At 32.0% G+C, this 19,975-nt stretch overlaps 1 pseudogene; it reads left to right on the forward strand.

Moving 5' to 3' along the window:
• Window positions 1-16,683, forward strand: part of LOC149534825 (aspartyl protease family protein 2-like) — a 128,760-nt pseudogene extending 112,077 nt beyond the window's left edge.
• Window positions 16,684-19,975: the final 3,292 nt, after the last annotated feature.

Consider the following 19,975-nt stretch of genomic DNA (forward strand, 5'->3'; position numbering starts at 1 on the left):
AGATGGTATCAAAATAGGAAAAGTTGAGCAAATTATTTCATTGATCTAATCTATTGGACTCCAAGACAAGAGAGAATTAAAAGTAAACCAAGCAACAAAAGACACCAAGCTACCAGCGTTGCCCTTGATATTTATAAGAAATATCTACATCAAACCAAACATAGATAAATCTACAAATTATGAAATTCATATAAATTGATTATCAATATAAATAAACCATTGATTATTGATATAATTGCTTTTAATATTTGGAAGGCTGGGTTCAGTTTTGACTAATGTGACCTAAAGACTAAAGTTCAATTACTAGAATTCATTTTAGAATTATATTTTTAGTCTATATTAGTGGTGTAAAACTTTTGAAGAACACTTGCAAGCTCCAAAACTAATTGGTTTACTAAATTGCTTTATCTATTTTGTAGTTAAGGATTTGTCTTAAATTAATGTGGCCTAGGGATTAAGTTATAACCCATGTTTTAAAGCTCATCTATTGATAGAGAGATTCTATAGTGGTAGGGTACATGCATTTGTAGCTAGGGGTAGGCATTCCTAATGATCCAAGGATTACACCAGGGTGTTGAGAATGATTGAAGTGGGATATAAACATTAAATGCCTTAGAGAATGAAGAGTCTGAATGAAAGAGAAGAAAAACTCTCTAGATATTTTCAAGGTAGGTTGGGATGAGGGTGTACAAAGGAACTAATCCATAAGACATTGGGTCTTCTCATTAAATAAAAGTCTCTTTATAATGATCATGAGGTCCATTCTTCTCAAGAACAATGTCTAGCCTCCGATAATCAAAAGAGTTGGGTACTAAACTTAGAAGAAATAATAAGGTAGGAAGTTTTGATTCATTAGTGTTTACTGATAGATTGACTTCATCTCTGCATTTTCTTCTTAACCTAGTCAATTCAATTTTCTAATGAGAACTAACCTCAGACATTATAACCCATGGAATTCCTGCCAACCCCTAATGAAAATGTTGCAATTTAGGCCTGTACAACATAAATAGAAGAAGATGTTATAAAAAATAATTTTTATTTGAAATAGATACTAAATTATTGAGATTTGAATAAAATATTGACTGGTTAATGATGTAATACTCACCAATAGACCAATCAGAGCTAGCCTACTCCCAATCAATTGTAAAACAAATTGTGTAGGGTGTTACTGTAGAACAAGGTAGACCAAAATAATTCAAAATAAACATCATAATTTTGATGTTCTATCTAATTGTAATGTTCTTTAATTTATGTACTTGGTAATTATGTTGAAAAATTAGCTACCAACTTGTAGACTAAAGTAACATTAAAACTCAATTATCAATTAGAAAATATATGCTTGTCAAAAATAGTTCCATTTTAAAACACATTGACACAAAAATGGAATTCTCTTTATAGTCTTAGATGATTTAACAAGAGAAATGGCCACTTTCTTTTGCATGAGCATTAGGTAAATGAAATTAAATCCCATTAAATTGAGTTAGTGGACATAAAGTGTTATAATGATAGGAAAGTGTAATTACCCATATGTAGAATGACAATCCAACAATAAGGCAACTGATACTCATTCCTCCTATAGCAATTTGAAGAAAGTTTTCTTTATTATTGTTCAAATTAATACACAGTAAATGTCCTTATAATAGTCTATATTTAGCTTAAATTTAAATTGGAAGCTGACCTAGTTGATATCGGTGAATGAAATATCTATATATATATATATATATTTATAGAACAGACAAAGATACGCACTAAGATTTTAGTTGTTTCATATGACACATCACATGGGCTTCCCCTAAGAGCTTGTACAGTTTCTTTAAAATCTTTATCACAACTAGCCTTTGCCTAGAATGCATTGATAACAAATGTATTAGAATGAGCACCACATTTCAAACATGTAGGGTTTTTAAAATTAGATATTGTATAGTTCTTAGATGGTCATTTTAAAACATCTCACATTAATATGAAAATTGAGTGTGGAAAGTAAGACAATTTTGACTATTTAATACTTTTAGTTTAGAAAACAAGTCATAAATTATGTTCTTATAGCAAAAGAATACTTTGAATTAATAAAAAAACTACACAATATTAAAACATGACATCATGCTTTAAAAACTAAAAAGGTACCTATAATGAAGAACTTCTTTTGGACTTGCTAATTGGTTGTCACTATTAACTATAAGCTTATCTTTAAAGTTTGAGCTTCACTTGGTTTCGAGAATAGTTTAACATTCTCTACTAAACAAAGCCAACCACATGAAGGTGGAAGTTCATTTGCCCCCCCCTCGCAACATCACTCTAAATTCCCCATTAACATTTAATAACATTCATTCATTCATCCATTTTTGAAATATAACATTCAATCATTATAATCACATGATAACATTCATTAACACACAACATTCATGAATAATCCACTAACACAAAATTCATTAACATGCAACATTCAAGAGTAAGTCATTCATGAATAATTCATTAACACACAACATTCATGAATAAGTCATTAACACATAAAATTCATTAACACAAAACAATCATTTCTTTTTGGCTTTCTTGCTTTTTTTTTTCTTAAAATTTCTAAGAGGAATATCAATGTCCTCATCATCCCCCTCCTCTACTGGTTCTAACACATGCCCCCTCCTCACCCATTCAGGAACATCATGAGGTCATTGCACCAAAGGGGTGTCTGCTGCAATAACAAGTACTTCATGAGTTAAATTCACACCATTTTATATTAGTGAATTACGAGTTTTTATTTAAGTAAAAGAACTATAAATCAAAAAATTAATTTAAAAAAACAAAACATAGATTTTCTTTACCTAAATGTGCGACATGAGCTACCTACTGATTAGTCAAAACATCCTCCGGCACTCGTTCAACAAAACATGATTCTATATCCTCTAAAATATATACAAAAAGGTTACACCAAGTTCAATTAAAGATGTTAAATTATATTAATAATTACATAATTAGTTTTAAATAGTGAATGAGCACCTCCATGGATAGTACAATGCACATCAAGGGCTTCATGATGAGGTGTATGATCTGTGTCATGATTAACAAGCTACATTACAATGTCATGCACATTATTATCAAATAGTTTGTTGCTCAAGTATTCAATTTCTAATATATTTTTTGGCATATTTACCTGTGCACATGATGCAAGAGACTGTTTGGTTGGGTCAATGAAAGTTTTCCATAGGCATTTAGCCACAACTACATAGCCTTGCTTGAAGGCAATTCTTTTGTGTTCTTCCATGGCCTCTACATTAGAATTAGTACCCTGCATTTTATTTGCATTTTTTATTAATTAACAAAATTATTTGCATTTTATAAATATTTTTTCTCTGCAATTCATTTACTACTACTTACAACTTGTGCTTTGATTTTAGAATATCCCCTAGAGCCAAGTTTGTGCTGCCCAACCTTTTCCAGCCTGGCCTTTGTTGCCTTTGATGTGTCCTACAACCTATGAAAAGTTTGAAATATGTTAGATGATATAGATATAAAGATTAGTACTAATTAGTGCATTATTACATTAATGTACTAGTAGTTAATACTATTGCATACCTTCTCACACTTGGTGTAGTTTCTCTTCGATCATTTGCCTATTTCTCCTTTGCATCCAAAATGAACTCATTCCATTCCCTCACTATAATAAAGGGAGGATTCTTGTACTTTGGGTTTAGGAAAAGACTCTTTCTATATGAGTCCCTCACAACATTAAGAAGTTTTCAAGCTTTTTGTAACATTTGCATATGATCAAAAATATTATTACCAAACTCATGCTCTAAATCTTTGATGAGCTGATATTTTAATTTTTGATCTTGAAAGTTCTACCTTTTAAGAAAAAACACAAAATTGTTAGATATAGCAAGCAAAAGAAAAGATCTGAATGAAAGGAAAAATGTTGCACCAATTAATGATATGAAAAAAAAAATAGTGGAATAAAATTAGTTCACTTATGATGTTCCACCTTGTATGTATGGTGGGCCCAAATATTTGCAATGTGAGGAAATAAAGCTTCTATAAAATTTATCATTTCCTTCAAATAAAAGTAATGGGATAATCAATCCAAAGCTTCTTATGAATAGGTAAATGCATATTACAATATAAAAAATAATTATTTAAAGTACCTAGAATCATAGGACATTTTAATGGCATCAATTCATCATTGTCAATCAATAATGATGTTTGCATAGCTCTTGTGCTAGAAACAGGGGTAGCTCCAGGAAAAGATGGCGAATTATCACCAATACTTGCACTATGATCCGTCTCTAGCATAGCAAAAAGTGCATCTCCTACCACAAAAAAAAAATCCACTTTGTGATGCACCCAAGATAAAAGTACAAATTATCAACTCATAATTAACACAAAACCAAATATAGAAAAATAAGGATTTACCAACTGGACATCCCCTTGTTGCCGACATTGCAATCGACAATCTCATATGGATGTTCATCAACCTCCTAGGAGTCTCCTATACTTGATGACCTGAACAATACATCATTAGCAAAGACATTATGAAATAATAAAAGTAAGAGTTAACTTAAGAAGCTTTTGAATGTTCAAAATACAAAATTCCTTGTAACTTGTCAACTAAGAGATTATTTTACTAGTGGGAGTTGAAGCTCTGCTACTATTGTCCTCACCATGTTGTCCTTGACTAGGTTTTGGATTAGTTGCCAAAAAATCCTATAACAAGAACACATATTACATATTTTACTTCACAACATAAAATATTATAAAATATAAATCTGTATTGAACTTTTGTTATAACTAAAGATTCATTACTACTTACTTCATAATGACAAGCTTGCGCTCTCAAATCAGATAGCCTCTTCATCATCTACTCAAATGGAATATTTGTTTCATCCAAATTTCTCATTATTTATAAACTATTTTTTAAAATTTTTTTCTTCAACATTATTTTTACATTGGGAGTTTTTTCAATAACATCATCAGAAGGGGTAGCTAGTGGCTCTGTAGTTACTACAGGTGCTTTTCCCTTATCTTGCACATCAAATTGTGAGAGGAATATAAGTAAAACTATCATAAAAACTCAAAAACCATAAATAAAATAACATAATAATATAACATTTTTCAACTATCTAATTTGTACAATTTCAATAAGGTTTACCCTTATTGAAGAATGGGTGGGAGCAACATCCTCGTGGCCTCTATCATCTATCAGATCCATATCATCTTGTCACAAAGATTAAACATAAAAACTTTAGTTAACTGAAAGCAATAGACAACAAATTTTTTTTTTAACAAAATGGTATATAGTACTTACAACCCTCATGATAGTAACTTTGTTTGTATCTATATGATTTAAATGGTAATCTATTAGCAGTTCTTCCCCTGCACTTATTGATTTTATTGCACAAACAAAAACTTCATTCCCCACATGTGCCTCAAATATGCAATTGGGTTGCTTACTAGTTGAGGAAGGTCATGTACTATTTATAAAACCTACAATATTACCTATTTATTTTGGTCTCCCATCAATGTACATAGAAAATCTTTTACTTTGATCATTTTCTTTCTGTTCTATATAATTAGTTGATTGTGCATACCTACACATACTTTTTTTATATCGAACAATCTGCATCCAATCACTGTAATCATAACATGGACCGGCATATGTGAACAATTCAACAACTTTTTTGTAACATACCTTTATTCTATTTATGGAAAATAGGCCCGAACCATGTAATGAGGATGGAGCAATGCGATATATCCTCTCATTAACACAAAAATATGTGTTAATTGGAGGTAGCTCATTGGGTACCCATTCTTTCTCAACGTGTGTGTACCGAAAGGGCACCTTGATGTTTCCTTTGGTCTCATTATAATAAGAACATGACCCCTCATTAGCAAGGAAAAATTGCATGCATTTATCAAATTTTTTTCTAATCTTTTGACCTCTAGTTGATCTCCCTATTTTAGCCGTACTATATGTAGAGCTTTCATCTACCATTTCCTCATTTCCCTCATTCGATGTAGATAGATCTGACAAGTACCTATTTGGTGGCACTTGCAATCCATCAAATAGAAATTTGATAATGTTTAAATAATATATATAGAATAATCAAGTTGTGACTCATAGGTGCAGTTCTTCCTTGTCTATACATGAGAGATATAAAATGTAGTAAGTTGAAAGTGATTATATAATTATATTTCTATATAGACCTTCTTTGTCTATATATACATTATATGATTATATAATATATCTATCTATAACATAGCTGGTCAATGATAAACAAGAAAAATATAAGAAAATTATGTCTATTTATTGACTTATACCTGTTGATCCATGTCACTATGCACGATCCAGGCCAAAGGGGTGACAATGTCTATAGTCAATTGACTATTTGCAAAAATGGTGATAATAAGACACAATAAAAACAATGGTAATTATAAATAACATATGTTATAATCATTATAATTGAACACAATAAATATGTAATCATATTTCCTGCATATGTTAATAATTTATCTTAAGTTAGCTAAAAATTACTTGATACACATATGCTACAAATAACTTAGAAGAGAACATGAACAATATGCAACATTGTAAACATGAACAAATTGATCTTATATATGGAATGCAAGATCATCAACAGAAGGGATGATGATGTCTATAGTCAATTGACTATTTTCAAAAAGGGTGATAATTAGATACAATATAAACAATGTTAATTATAAATAACATATGTTGTAATCATATTTCCTCCATATGTTAATCATTTATCTTAAGTTAGCTAAAAATTACATGATACGCGTATGCTAAAAATAACTTAGAAGATAACATGAACAATATGAAACATTGTAAACATGAACAAATTTATCTTATATATGGAATGCAAGATCGTCGATAGAAGGGGTGACGATGTTTGTAGTCAATTGACTACTTGAAAAAAGGGTGATAATTAGACACAATAAAAAAAAATTAATTATAAATAACATATGTTGTAATCATTAGAATTGAACACAATAAATATGTAATCATATTTCTTGCATATGTTAATCATTTATCCTAAGTTAGCTAAAAATTACATGATATGCATATGCTACAAATAACTTAGAAGACAACATGAACAATATGCAACATCATAAATATGAAAAAATTTACCTTATATGTGGAATTCAAGATTTTAAACATAAGGGGTGATGATGTCTATAGTCATTGATTATCTTCTTCTTCATCATCCTCATCATCATCATCATCATTTCCATCATCACCATCATCATCGTCATCATTACCATCATCGTCACCATCATCACTGCCATCATCGCCATCATCACCATCACCACCATCACCATCATAATCATCATCATCACCATCATCATCATCATCACCATCATCTTGATCTTCATCATCTTCTTCTTCATCATCTTCAATATCTTCTTCTTCCATAACATTATAATTTATCGGCCTTCCTCTTGGATCATGTCTAACAACAAATGATCAACCCTATTTATGTGGAACCTCTAAGTAAAACACTTGCTCAAATTGGCTTGGAAGAACATAGGGCTCATCTCCAACTGACTCAAATGACCTCGTATTAATCATTGTAAATCCATTATCATGTTGAATAACCATTCTATCTGGATCATTCTGATTTAGTCATAACCTATACCATTTGGCGATGAATAGAACTACTTTGAAGGAGTTAAAGTTGCACTCAATTATATCATCTAAGATTCCATAGTATTGATTTTGATATTGTTGAGGATATATTTCATTTCTAGATGATATATTTATGACCTTGAAAATTGTAGTTATCCCAAAATCACAAGTTTTCTTTCTGTCATCCAACTTTTTTATGTGAAATTTTTGGCCATGATAGTACATAGCTTTGTGGTGCTTGACTTGCAATTTTTGAAGTGTGTGTAAATTATTTGCATTGTGAGTTGATACGAAACATACATCAAGTTATGATCATTAATAAATTTCTACATACCTCTCTACCTCTTAAACCCTTTACTAGATCAACTACCATCGATGTAAAATTGGAATCTCCATTACGATGAGCTTTTGTAACCAATGAAGCAACACCTTCCCATGTTAAGGAACAACCATTTTGTTGACATCATTCAATCCATACTTTCATCCAATCAAGATTTTTTGCAATATACAAATATATTGCATCCCACTCTCGACCACCTATATCAAAAAGAATACACCAATTATAAATAACTTATATTGAAGATTTATAAGAATGAATTAACTACAATAACATCTTAGATTTACCTCTTACTTTCCTCGATCTACCTTTGCCTATCAAGTACTCCCCTTTGAATTTGTTAATTGAGTTGGGATTCCAAATACGATCTACATGGATCTTTGCTGCAAATTTAGGAAGATATTCACTAATGTACACCATGGTCTGGTATACCATATATCCCTCCATGATTTAACCCTGAGGATGTGCTCTTTATTGAACCAAGCCTTTCAAAAATTTCAAGTGCCTCTCAACCATCCACATTGACTTGGTTGGTACAGGTCCACACAATTCAATCTCCTCAACTTGATGTATGAGGTAGTGTTCTTGTGCATTGAAAAAACTTGGAAGTAAACACTTTTGCATTTCACACATAAGAAGAGGAATTTTTCTCTTCCAATATTTTATATCTTCTTTATTCATTTTTTTAGATGATAAACACCTCATGTATTTTCAAAGATCATATATAACTTGTTTGACATTGTTGGCAAAGTGGTGTGGGAGAGATAGAGGTAGAATGTACTGCAATATTTGTAAAAAGATCTTGTCAATATTTTATAAAAGAATGCAATTAAAACTACATGTAGTATTAAAAATATATAGTGAATAAAAAATAACATGAATTACCTTAATAAATGTATGCCAATCGTGTGTTTTCAACCCTAGCTCAAATTCACTTTTCTTTGATATGAGATTGTGTATGTTTGTACCAAATCTTGTGGGAAATCATATTTTTTTATGACTTCTTTTATAGCATTGCTCTGCTGCTCGGACAATAACCAACTAAGGGCACTTGTATCAATCTGGTCTCCATTGTTATTTGATCGAATGCCATTTTTCATTGCGTGGTTGGATTCTTCAATGTCACTACAAGTTTTGACAATTTGGTCTTTGTCATGCCTTCCATCCAAGATTTTTTATAATGTCTCTGTTACATTCTTTCCAATATGCATAAGATCAAAAAAATGCACAATTGGGAGTTGCTTCTAGTACGGTAACCTAGTAAATTGTGTAGGATAAATTTTTAGTCCTTTTAGAAGTTGGTCATTGATGCCTTGAAAACCTTCACAAGCATCAATTGCATCATCAGTAAACAAATACCAATATCAAAATATAAAGTTGAAACAAAAACCATCAGATAGAATGACATTAGCTTGACAATTTATTTTATTGTATGCCAACTTCCATAGGTGAGGTGCCATTCTTTATGGCTTGGACATAGTCTCTTCTTTCCCATTGAAAAGATGTTTTTTGATAATTTGGTACTTATGATTTTTGTGCAGAAAGTGTCTATTCTCATCGAACACCTACTTTCTTAAAATTTTTGAATGACAAGATTTCATCTTTGGACCAAAAACTAGAGATGAAAAATTTCCCTTTTTTTGAAGACCTACAAGATCGTGTATAATTGGATCAAATGTGTTAACTTTGTGTTGTCACTATAACATACCAAAAAAGAGGCGTTAAGAAGAGAACATACCACAAAAATGTGTTAGCCCAAGGGCATCATGTATTGTCCATACAAGCATTGCATGAAATTGAAATTGTCTTTGTCCTATTGGTCTACATATGTCATACATAGTAACCCCATTCCATAACACCATCAACTCATCGATAAGGGATTCAATATATATATTGATATCTTTAACTTGGTACTTACCTAGTTGAATGAACAAAAATATTACATAATTATTATGACCATTTTGATGGATTAGTAATAATAAATTAATTTAGATGACCATTAAATCAAAAAAATACCTAGAACAATCAGTGTCAACATTATGTGCTCTCTCTTTATGGACAACCAAGGAGGTATGTTATTGTTGATAAAAAAAAAAGGCCACACCGAGTAAGTAGATCTCATCTCTCCAAAAGGATTGACACCATTTGTTTCCAATGAAAGCTTGAGATTACAAGGTTCTTCTTTAAAGTGTGGCTATGTTTCCTCTATTTCCTTAAGTGCTGAACCATCTACATACATTCACATAATGTCAACTTGACTTCTATTGTGTGCATGGTAATCCATATATTGTGCCAAGCTATTGCACCTGAATAATCAGTGTAGACGTGGAATAATGGGAATATGTCGAAGAACCTTGTGAGGCACCTTTTTTGTTAATTGATCTGATTGATATCTACTAGTATGAAAAATAGGGCATTGTGTTGCAAATTCATGCTATTTATGATATATAATATGATCATTCAAACATGCATGTATTGTTTGATACTCCATTCTAATATCATTCATGATGGCAGATAATTCTCTGTACAAGCAAGGTAGAATGTTTGATGGTGGTAACAAACTCTCACCTATCAAGCTACAACAAAAAATATAATTTGTTAATTTCAAGAATATTAATTGCTACATGAACCCAATGTTAATTGTAAGGGAAGTATGAGTAACATAATGAAAGAAGATGAAATACCTTAACATTTGTGTCATTGTTACATTGGATAAACCATTCATAACCTTCAAGTTCACTAACAACAATACAATGACAAGAAGAGTTGTTTTAGAGCCTTCATATAGGGACTTGTGTGCCTTCTCAAGTATAGGTATATCAAGTTCTGCTTCAACATCATCATCATCTTGATCATTGTGATCATCTTGATCATCGCGATCTTCATCATCATGGTCTTCTTCCATGGTATCATTACCTTCTACCTCAATATTCACACCTCCATGTTCCCTCATTTGGAAATCTGCACTCTCAGAATTGTCATGGTCCATAACATGAAACTTAGGGATGTTGACCTATATGAAAATGATGACCTTATATTAGCCATGACCATGGTGTCATCATCAAATCATGTCTTATGTTATTTATAAATTATTAAAATACATACCAATGGAAGATATTCATTTCCCCCTTCAATGTGACCATGTTGCTTACAATGTTCCTTAGCTATTTTGATTAGATATCTTTGAATCTTTAAGCCCTTACAATTTTTGCAAGGAAAATAAAATTTTCCATCACCTTTTATTTTTAAGTTAGACCACAGTCTAGCATTTGTCTCCATATTTTTTTGTGCATTGATATTTTCAGACATGGTCTTTCATGAATGGAATGACTTGTTGGTGGAAGAAGGATGATTTGTTTGTAACCTTCAAATGGAGTAGTAAGAGGAAGACACATATAGAAATGAATACTAAAGTGAGATAGATAGAAAGAGGTATAGATAGAGAGATAGATTGATAAAGAGATAAAGAAATATAAAAAATAAAAAGAAACAAATACTTAATTGACCTTCCATAACTCTACCTCTAAATATTGAAATTTCTACATACAAGCACTTCCTGAGAAACTGGACAACAACAACCAAGAAGGGAATAGGAGAGTCCATTTGGCTCAAGAGGAGGATGCAAAAAGTGACCAAGGGGCAAGAGGAAATTCTGATCCAGAGAGATGAGAGTCTTTGATGTTCAATAGAACCCTACTAAAGACTGTTACAAAGCAAGAACCTCCCCAAAGAAAGACATTATTCAGAACTCTCTGCAAGGTAAGAGGTAAGGTCTGCAAATTTATTGTAGATTTTGGTTCAACTTATAATATAGACTCAGTAGAAATGGTAGAGAAGCTTGGATTGAAGAAGTTGCCTCATCCCAACCCTAATAAGGTTTCATGTCTAACTAAGGAGAAATAGGTCATTGTAAATGAACAGTTTCATGTTCAATTCCAAATAGGGCAGTACAAAGACAATATTTTTTGTGATGTTGCAAAAATGGATGCTTGTCACCTATTGTTAGGTAGGCCCTGACAATTTGATGTCAATTCTAAGCATGATGGAAGGAACAATGTTTACATCATCTCCAAAAATGGGAAGGAATACACCATGAGACCACTGCCAGAAGATAGGAAGGAGATCCAACATGCATCTAGTGTGATGATGGTTGGGGAGAAGGAGTTTTTAAAGACCCTCAAGGTGAAAAACACCCCTTTCTTTTCCATAGTAGTAAAGCCAAAACTTGGAGAAAAAGGAAAGGAGTTAGGTCTATGAACCAAGTAGGAGTTAGGACATATTTCATTGTCTTTCCAAACTAGTAACCTCCAAGGTGAACCAGAAGGGAGTTCAAGCCCTAAAATTCTATGCCCTCGGTAATCTAGATAGTTTAGCTTGGGGGTGCCCATTTCTTTATTGGCAGATGCAAAGGATGGTCCAGCTGAGAAACTTGCCTACATGCTAGAGTGGGGTCAGCACAAGATATTTTGGAATCTTCAAGAACCTGGTAAAGGATATCTGGAAAGGTGAAAAGAGACAAGTATTTTTATAGCTACAAAGGAGGAATTTAGAGCATTTTAAATAATGAAGAAGAAACTTAAATCCGTACAGCTTCACCTCTATTTACAATTTGACCTTTCTGCATGTGAAATATGGAAATATACAAAATTTCTAGTAACATTTTCACTTAAAAAAGAACACCAAATATGCCTTTGGTACAATATCTTCTTCAAATTCTTCAAAACTACAAGCTCCTACGTAGAAAAAAGATGAGATTTGCTAAGTAATTTTTGATGGGCAATATTTAAACAAATCAACTATCAATTTTTTTTCTTTATGAAATTCAATTGCTTTATTATGTACTAAAGACTTGGCTTAACCATGGAGTACCTCATTAGAAGACTTGTCCTTACTTGATTCTTCTTTACCATTTTTTAAGCTGCAACTAACCCATTCTTCACTACAACTAAGTTATTCTTTCCCAAAGAACTTGGTTTTTTTATGTGTTTTTAGTAATGCACTTTGAATAATATTAAATACAAATTTTTATCTCTCTTTCAAAAAGTACAAAAAAAATTTAGAAAATGAAAAATGTCACGATAGTATAGCAATATTTAAAGATAAAAAACAAATATCTATTAATGTTATGCTAGAAAAGTATAATGAATGTCTTCATCATTTAGAGAGCACCAATTTTTTTCTTTGATTTTCGATTTAAAATAAGGCATTTCAATTAACCATTTGTTCACTATTGAACAACAAAATTCCATAAGCTTGTGATTCCATTGAAACATGATTCTGTTCTACATATAATTATCCACAACAAAATGACTAACCTCCTCAGAAGAAGAATCCTCATGCTAGAATCTTTTGCTGGCAGCTTCTTTGTGATGAGGAGATTTTTTCTTACAGGATGCTTCACCTTTATCTATAGAGTATTAACACAAAAATGAGTACCATAAAGTCAAAACATATGTTATATTATCAATATGATCCCAAAAAGCAACAAAATAACTTGCATTCTTCAGATATGGTATTTTTTTCAACATAAATGTTCTAGTTTTCTCATTTAAAATCTCAGTAAGAGGGGTCTCAAAATATTTAGATATGTTATTGAAACCAAACTTGACCCTTTAAGAGTGATCATGACTTTCCAAGTCATCAAAGTGAAAAAATTACAAATATTGTCAATGACAACTTTGATAGCAATATTAGAAAGTCACCAAGAAATGGTTGGGGATCAATGAAGAAAGTTGGTACTTGGACAATAGAGTTATATAAACTCATTTGAAATCATTTTGAGGCATTGGAGTTCCCAGTGTATGAAATATTGATTAATAAAGAAAATTGTTTGATGAATCATTCCAAGTAATTTCTTAGTGCATTAATTAAGTTCCCATTTTATGTTTTGGTAGTTGTAAATAGATTTCTTCTTCTTGGATAGTTCACTAGCCTAGGTAGAGTAGTTGGTGTAGGAACCCCACACACAACCAAGCTAGTGGTGTAGCTTATGAAGACCACAAAGATAGCTAGAGGAAATCAAGCAATTAATTGGCAAGTTATAAGAATTAGACTAATATGATGATTCAAATATTTGTAATGTCCTTAATAGGACTAAATGAAATTCTAATGGACTATCATTATCCAAGCACAAATAACATTGGAGTGTTTAGAGTCTAGGAATGTTAGTGATCATAAAAGATCAATATTTGGTTAATTGTCCTTTTGTTTAAAGGGATTCCATAAAATATATGTCAACATTAGTTTGGGTTTGTTCTATTTTAAAACCAAACCATTCAACTAACTGATGATAGTTGTATTGATTTTGAGTTAGTTTTAGGCATTTCTATATTTTTGTTTTGAGTCTCTATTATAAGAGAGACAGTTGGGTGTACAGACAAAGGAGAAAGACAACAATAAGAAAACTCTATTCTTTGCAATTGATTTCCATTACTTTGGATCTCCAATCGGTTGGTTTGTATTCCAAAGACTTTGACAAGGTTTTATGCATGAACTACTATGTTTTATTGATACATTTCATAACATTGTAGGCTTGTTGTCGTACCAGTTTTGACTTAAAATAGTTACTCTTGATTTCAATTTGCTCTTGCAGTGACACCTTAGGTAGAATGAGGATCATCCCATGAATGTAGAGGCCTAACCTTCATGGGATGAAATTGTTAACATGTATTATAAATCACTAACAGTGCATATGCAACTTTGTGGGGTGCAGAAGTGATCACAGGTTGAAGTTATATTGGAATTGAAAGTCGTATATAGTAGGGAATATTTTGCCCAAATGTGGAGTGAGTCTTATGTTGGAAAAACATATAAATATATAGAGTAGGGAATATTTTGTTGCTTTATGTGAACTCTACTTTGTAGATTCTCAAATATGATAATAAAAGCATTCAAATTCGATATATGCTTCAATCTTTTAGTGAAGCTTTCAATACTTACCTCATAGCTGTTGGAGGCTTTGGAGGTCTTTGAACTCCTATTTCTATCTTTTTCTATTTTAAACCTTGTGAATATAGTGCAAATGTATACACTTTAGAGAAGTTGATGGAGGTCATCTGAATTATCAAATTCCTATTAAAATGGAGTTCAATTTATTATGATATAAGGTAGTTGACTTCATGTGAAAAATGCATCTATGATGACAATAAAATACTTAAGAAGAATTCATTATAGGTAGTAATATAAGAAAGATAATAAACTTATAAAATATAAATCTCATATCAACTACAAATTATACTTACTAAATAGTGTAGAGACAATTCATCTATAAATTGGGTAGAGCAAGCTTTTGAATAAATTATACTTTGAAACAAGGAATCACCATTTGGCCTACAATATACACGAAGCATCATGCACTCCTTGAATTTAACATAGAGTTTAGTAGAGGAGAAGTACTACAAATGAAAAAAATAATTCCATATTAATTGCATAATACTTACTACCTAGCACAGAGGATGCTCTTCTGGAAAAGTTCCACAAACCGAAATAAAACCTTTGTGAATGGCCCATTTCCTACTGCATAGACTCCTTCAAGTTAAAAGGTAATTAGTCAAGTTGATTTGATAAAATGCACCATTGATTATGTACAAATAAATATAAGCTTCAGATTTAATATAGAATATATGCAAAAGCCAATATAATTCCTATTAATTTAATAAATATACTTACCCATTAGTGATCTACTTGTAAAAGGAAATTCCATATAAATCCTCGATCAACGTTCTTTGCAGGGCATTTGTCAAGTTTTATGCCAATACATTACTATGCACCAGTCTATCAACTTGTTTCTCCTCTCTCAAATTCTTCATGTAATTGCACAAGGATCCATAGTTCATGCATGTTTTACCATATCTATGCAAATCTCCCTAATAGAACTAGGATCTTCTATATGGAGACTAAAACACTCAATACAAGCTTAAGGGAGAGTACTAGAATCCCCAATGTGGCATTTAGCTGTGGGATTAAAATTTGAGGACCTATTTTTATAGATTAAGCATTTGTTGGAATATATTATGTAATGGGGTTGGGGAAGGGGCCTATTTTATTCACCTCAAAATTTGGTAAAATTTTTGGAATAAAACTTCTTACTACTTGGTGGACTACACTATTTCTCCCCCCACATAGGTTAGTTTATATTGGGGCAGACACCATTGAGGTAGTCATTGAAGAAATCGATGAGCTACTCTCCTTTTCTAAGGAACATATTTATAGAGACCTTTTACTACATTGGGATAAAGAAAGTTTTTGTTGATGGGGTTCTTCTTCCCATCCATCCCAAGGTTTGGAGTATTGATATTTAGGGAAATGGGAGAACTATAATTGATTCTATCACCACCTTGACCTATATTGTAGAGCTTACATACCAAATAATCTTTGCAGCATTCATAATGACTATTGTATCTGAGAATAAGACTTGTACAGAGCTAATTTGATTTATGATTCAATGTCTTAGGTATTGCCACACTCTAATTACCAAAGCTTACAATTATTTTCAAGGGTGGCACAATATTTGATTCTCCTCCTTTAAACTATTTCATCAATGTTGTTAATGACAAGTGCTTGACATTATAGGGTGTCTCTTCTCTTACTATTTTCTCTATTCTTGGTAAGATTTTGTAGCAAAACTTTTTTTATCATGTATGATAGGGAATTTTCTAGACTTGATTTTGCTCATATTGATTGTCCCACATCTTCGGATGTGCATTTTTCTTGATATTATTGTCATTTGAAGTGCTATCATTATAGATAAAAATTCATTTTTCTTTGATTTTGATGATATCTTATGTTCTAATATTACATATGAATAGTACATTAATTTGTATCCCTCTACTTTTTATTTTATATAAGTTGTATGAATGAATGTATGCATGAGTATATAGATGTATGTATCTATGCATATGAGGCCTATTTATTTAAAACTAGATGCCTTAGATAGTACATGAAAGTAATATCTATGGTGCTTATTTCTTTCTAGCTGCTAAACAAAATAGAAAACATAAATTTGATGCTTTGTTGTCTTGAACCTTAACACACACACACACACACACACACACACACACACACACACACACACACACACACACACACACACACACACACACACAAATATATCTATTATGTTTTCTTTCTATATTGAAAATGCTATTATCTAGTAGACAAAATCTATATGAAAATTAGCCCTGACCAAGGACACCACATCCTTGACTTACCATTATGCTAAGCCTCAACAAAAGTAGATCATTATAGTAGATACATCATACTAAAATAGTTTGGATCAAGGTCTTCCAATGGTAGAGTTTGGATATGTATTTTATCTTTAGCTTGTAAAAACCTTATACTAGGTTCTCTACTTAGCATGCTTCTGAGATAGAAGGATTCCTTTCAAGTCATCCTTTTTGTAGAAATTAGAGAATTTGAAAGTCCTCTAAAGGTTGAACTAGCATGGGATTTTCATTTTTTTGTCTTTGTGGAACTAATATCTTGAGTGTAATCCTACCTATTGTTTGTGAGTTGTCAGTTAAGTTAATTTAGTGGGTCTAACTAGTGATACAAACTTAGCTTTTTCTCAACATCATAGATATATATTGCAGGGTTCATTTCCCCTAGATGAGTAGTATCCTCAAAGCTTTTCATGGTAGAGATGTAAATTCTTTAGGTAGCATGGTGGAAAGGTTTCAAAAGTGACAGTATGCTTATCTCTAGGAGCATTAGGAGCATTAAGTTGTATAGTAAAATTGAAGGAAAGTTGAACATCACCATCACATGATATACATTGTATGGATCTAAAGTCATTTAGGGGGCACATGCTAAATTGCCTTGTTTTTTTCATTTAACTTCTCTATATTAAGAGGAAACAAAGAGTTTGACTACAAATGTTTTAACTTTAAATTGGTTTTCCATTCCATTATAAACAAGATAATTTCTACAAGAGGCATTGGACCATGGAGGAGACATTAAGCACTTCAAATGGCACCTAGTGCAAAAATTATTCGTTGAGGCCATTTGAGATTTGAGGACCTAGATATTGTTGAATGCCAAGGGACTTTGGTTTTGGGGTCAAATATAGCTGGAAGATGAGTGGAGTAAGGAATTGATGAGGACATATTAGTGCATAAGGCACACAATGAAAACAATTATAGAAGAACAATAGTGTAAAGAACTCCAATTGGCTTATACAATTCTAATGCTAAATACTATGAATTTCCTTGGTGATTTATAATACACAACTTCTTCAACTTGGAAATGCAAACACAAATATCAAAATAAGGAATTGCTATCACCAAATATGGCAATGCTAGTTATCAAAAAAATTAAACTTGCAATGTAGGCTGCTATTTCATAGTGAACTTACAACAAAGTATGAAATGAAATAGGGGTGCTAAATTTATCATCCACTCAAATTGCCAAATTTGAAAAGTGGACAACTACCATATCATGCCTATTCAATTTATTGATTGCAATAATAGAAGAAACTATGACATAATATATTGAACCTAGAGATGACTTTGTTCTACTTCAGACTAATACCAACTACAGAACATGAACTATAAGCCAATGGATGCCAACAATAGAAATTGATTGCAACAAATGTAGATGTCCAATTTGAAGGGAATTGCGCAAGCACTAGGTATTCCTCAAAGTATGCCTTCCCCCAATCAATCCCCAATCAATGATTATTTAAACAAGAAGGTATCAACTCACCTATTCAACTATTCACTGGTTGTGACCTGAAGCTAGGCAAGTTTGTGTGCTTGAATGATGGTCAAAAGTTCCAGTTTAGGGCTGCAGTAGATGGGTTTCCAAATGCTCCAATGAAATTCTCCAAGGATGAAGAATATGCTAGAAATCCTCAATTATCCACAGAATGATGCACTCGACTAGTATGGCACTCAAGTGAAGTGAAATGCACTCAGCTAACATGCTACTCAAGTGAAATGCTAGAATGAAATGCCTCTTTTTTTGTTGTCTTTATGTTGCCATGTTGGTTGCAATTGAGACCAAGTAAAAAAAAAAAGAATTGGTCACAATTGCGACCGACACAGGCATGTATTAAAAAAGAAGAAGCTTCCTTTATAATGATGACCAACCAAGCCATTTAATTTTTTTGGTCAAAATTTTAGGTCAAAATTTAGGGTTAAATCTACTAGTGGATCTTCTTTAGGTTCTGGATTATGGTTTGGTGTTGTTTCTTCATCATCATTTACATAATCAAGATGCACTCCTCTCCTCTAGGCTATCTCCAAAGCATCTAATCTAGTTGCAATTTGTCTCAATTGATCCAATATAGCATTATCAACATTTCCTCTACCACAAACCATCTTTACAAATCAAGTTCCTGCAAGATCATAACCCTCTGCAAGTTATTAGTCAAATTTGTAGATCTGCCACCCCACAACCAAATCCAAATTAGGGTTCTACATGATCCAATCTCCCTAAGGATGAACCTCAAGCTCTAATACCACCTGATGCAAGGAGAAAAAGAACAACCAGGGCCTACAGAACACCTAGCTATCCAAATCCACCCTACAAGAGTTAACACAATAGAAAACACAACAAAAATACAACACCAAGGAGATAGAACAAGGTATCTTTATTGATTATTCAAGTAAACAACATACATGCCCAGCTATAAGGATTTTTTTTTTATAGCTAATACAAATTAAATCTTCAAATTCTCACTCCAAGAACCTATCTTCTTTTTGCACCCTAACCTCTAGCTTCTATTTCCTTATCCCTAACTGCCCATAAAACCTAACTTAAGACTTCCTTAAATACTTGCCAAATGGCTTATAGAAGATTCTAGAACATGAAAAGGCCACAAGTTAGCTCTTTACAAATATTAGCTACCTAACAAAAATTAAATGCAAGCAGAGTCGGCCCAAACTAGAACCAAACATAGACAACTCGAAAAATGAAACTGGCATTCAACATCCACACAAGCTCGATATCCAAAGGTATCACTTAGCAGAAACTAAGAACTTGACATCTTATAATGCTTAGCAACC

This window comes from Cupressus sempervirens, chromosome 10, assembly GCF_028749045.1.
Source record: "Cupressus sempervirens isolate cs-2001-9-10 chromosome 10, ASM2874904v1, whole genome shotgun sequence".
NCBI classification, from domain to species: Eukaryota; Viridiplantae; Streptophyta; class Pinopsida; order Cupressales; family Cupressaceae; genus Cupressus; species Cupressus sempervirens.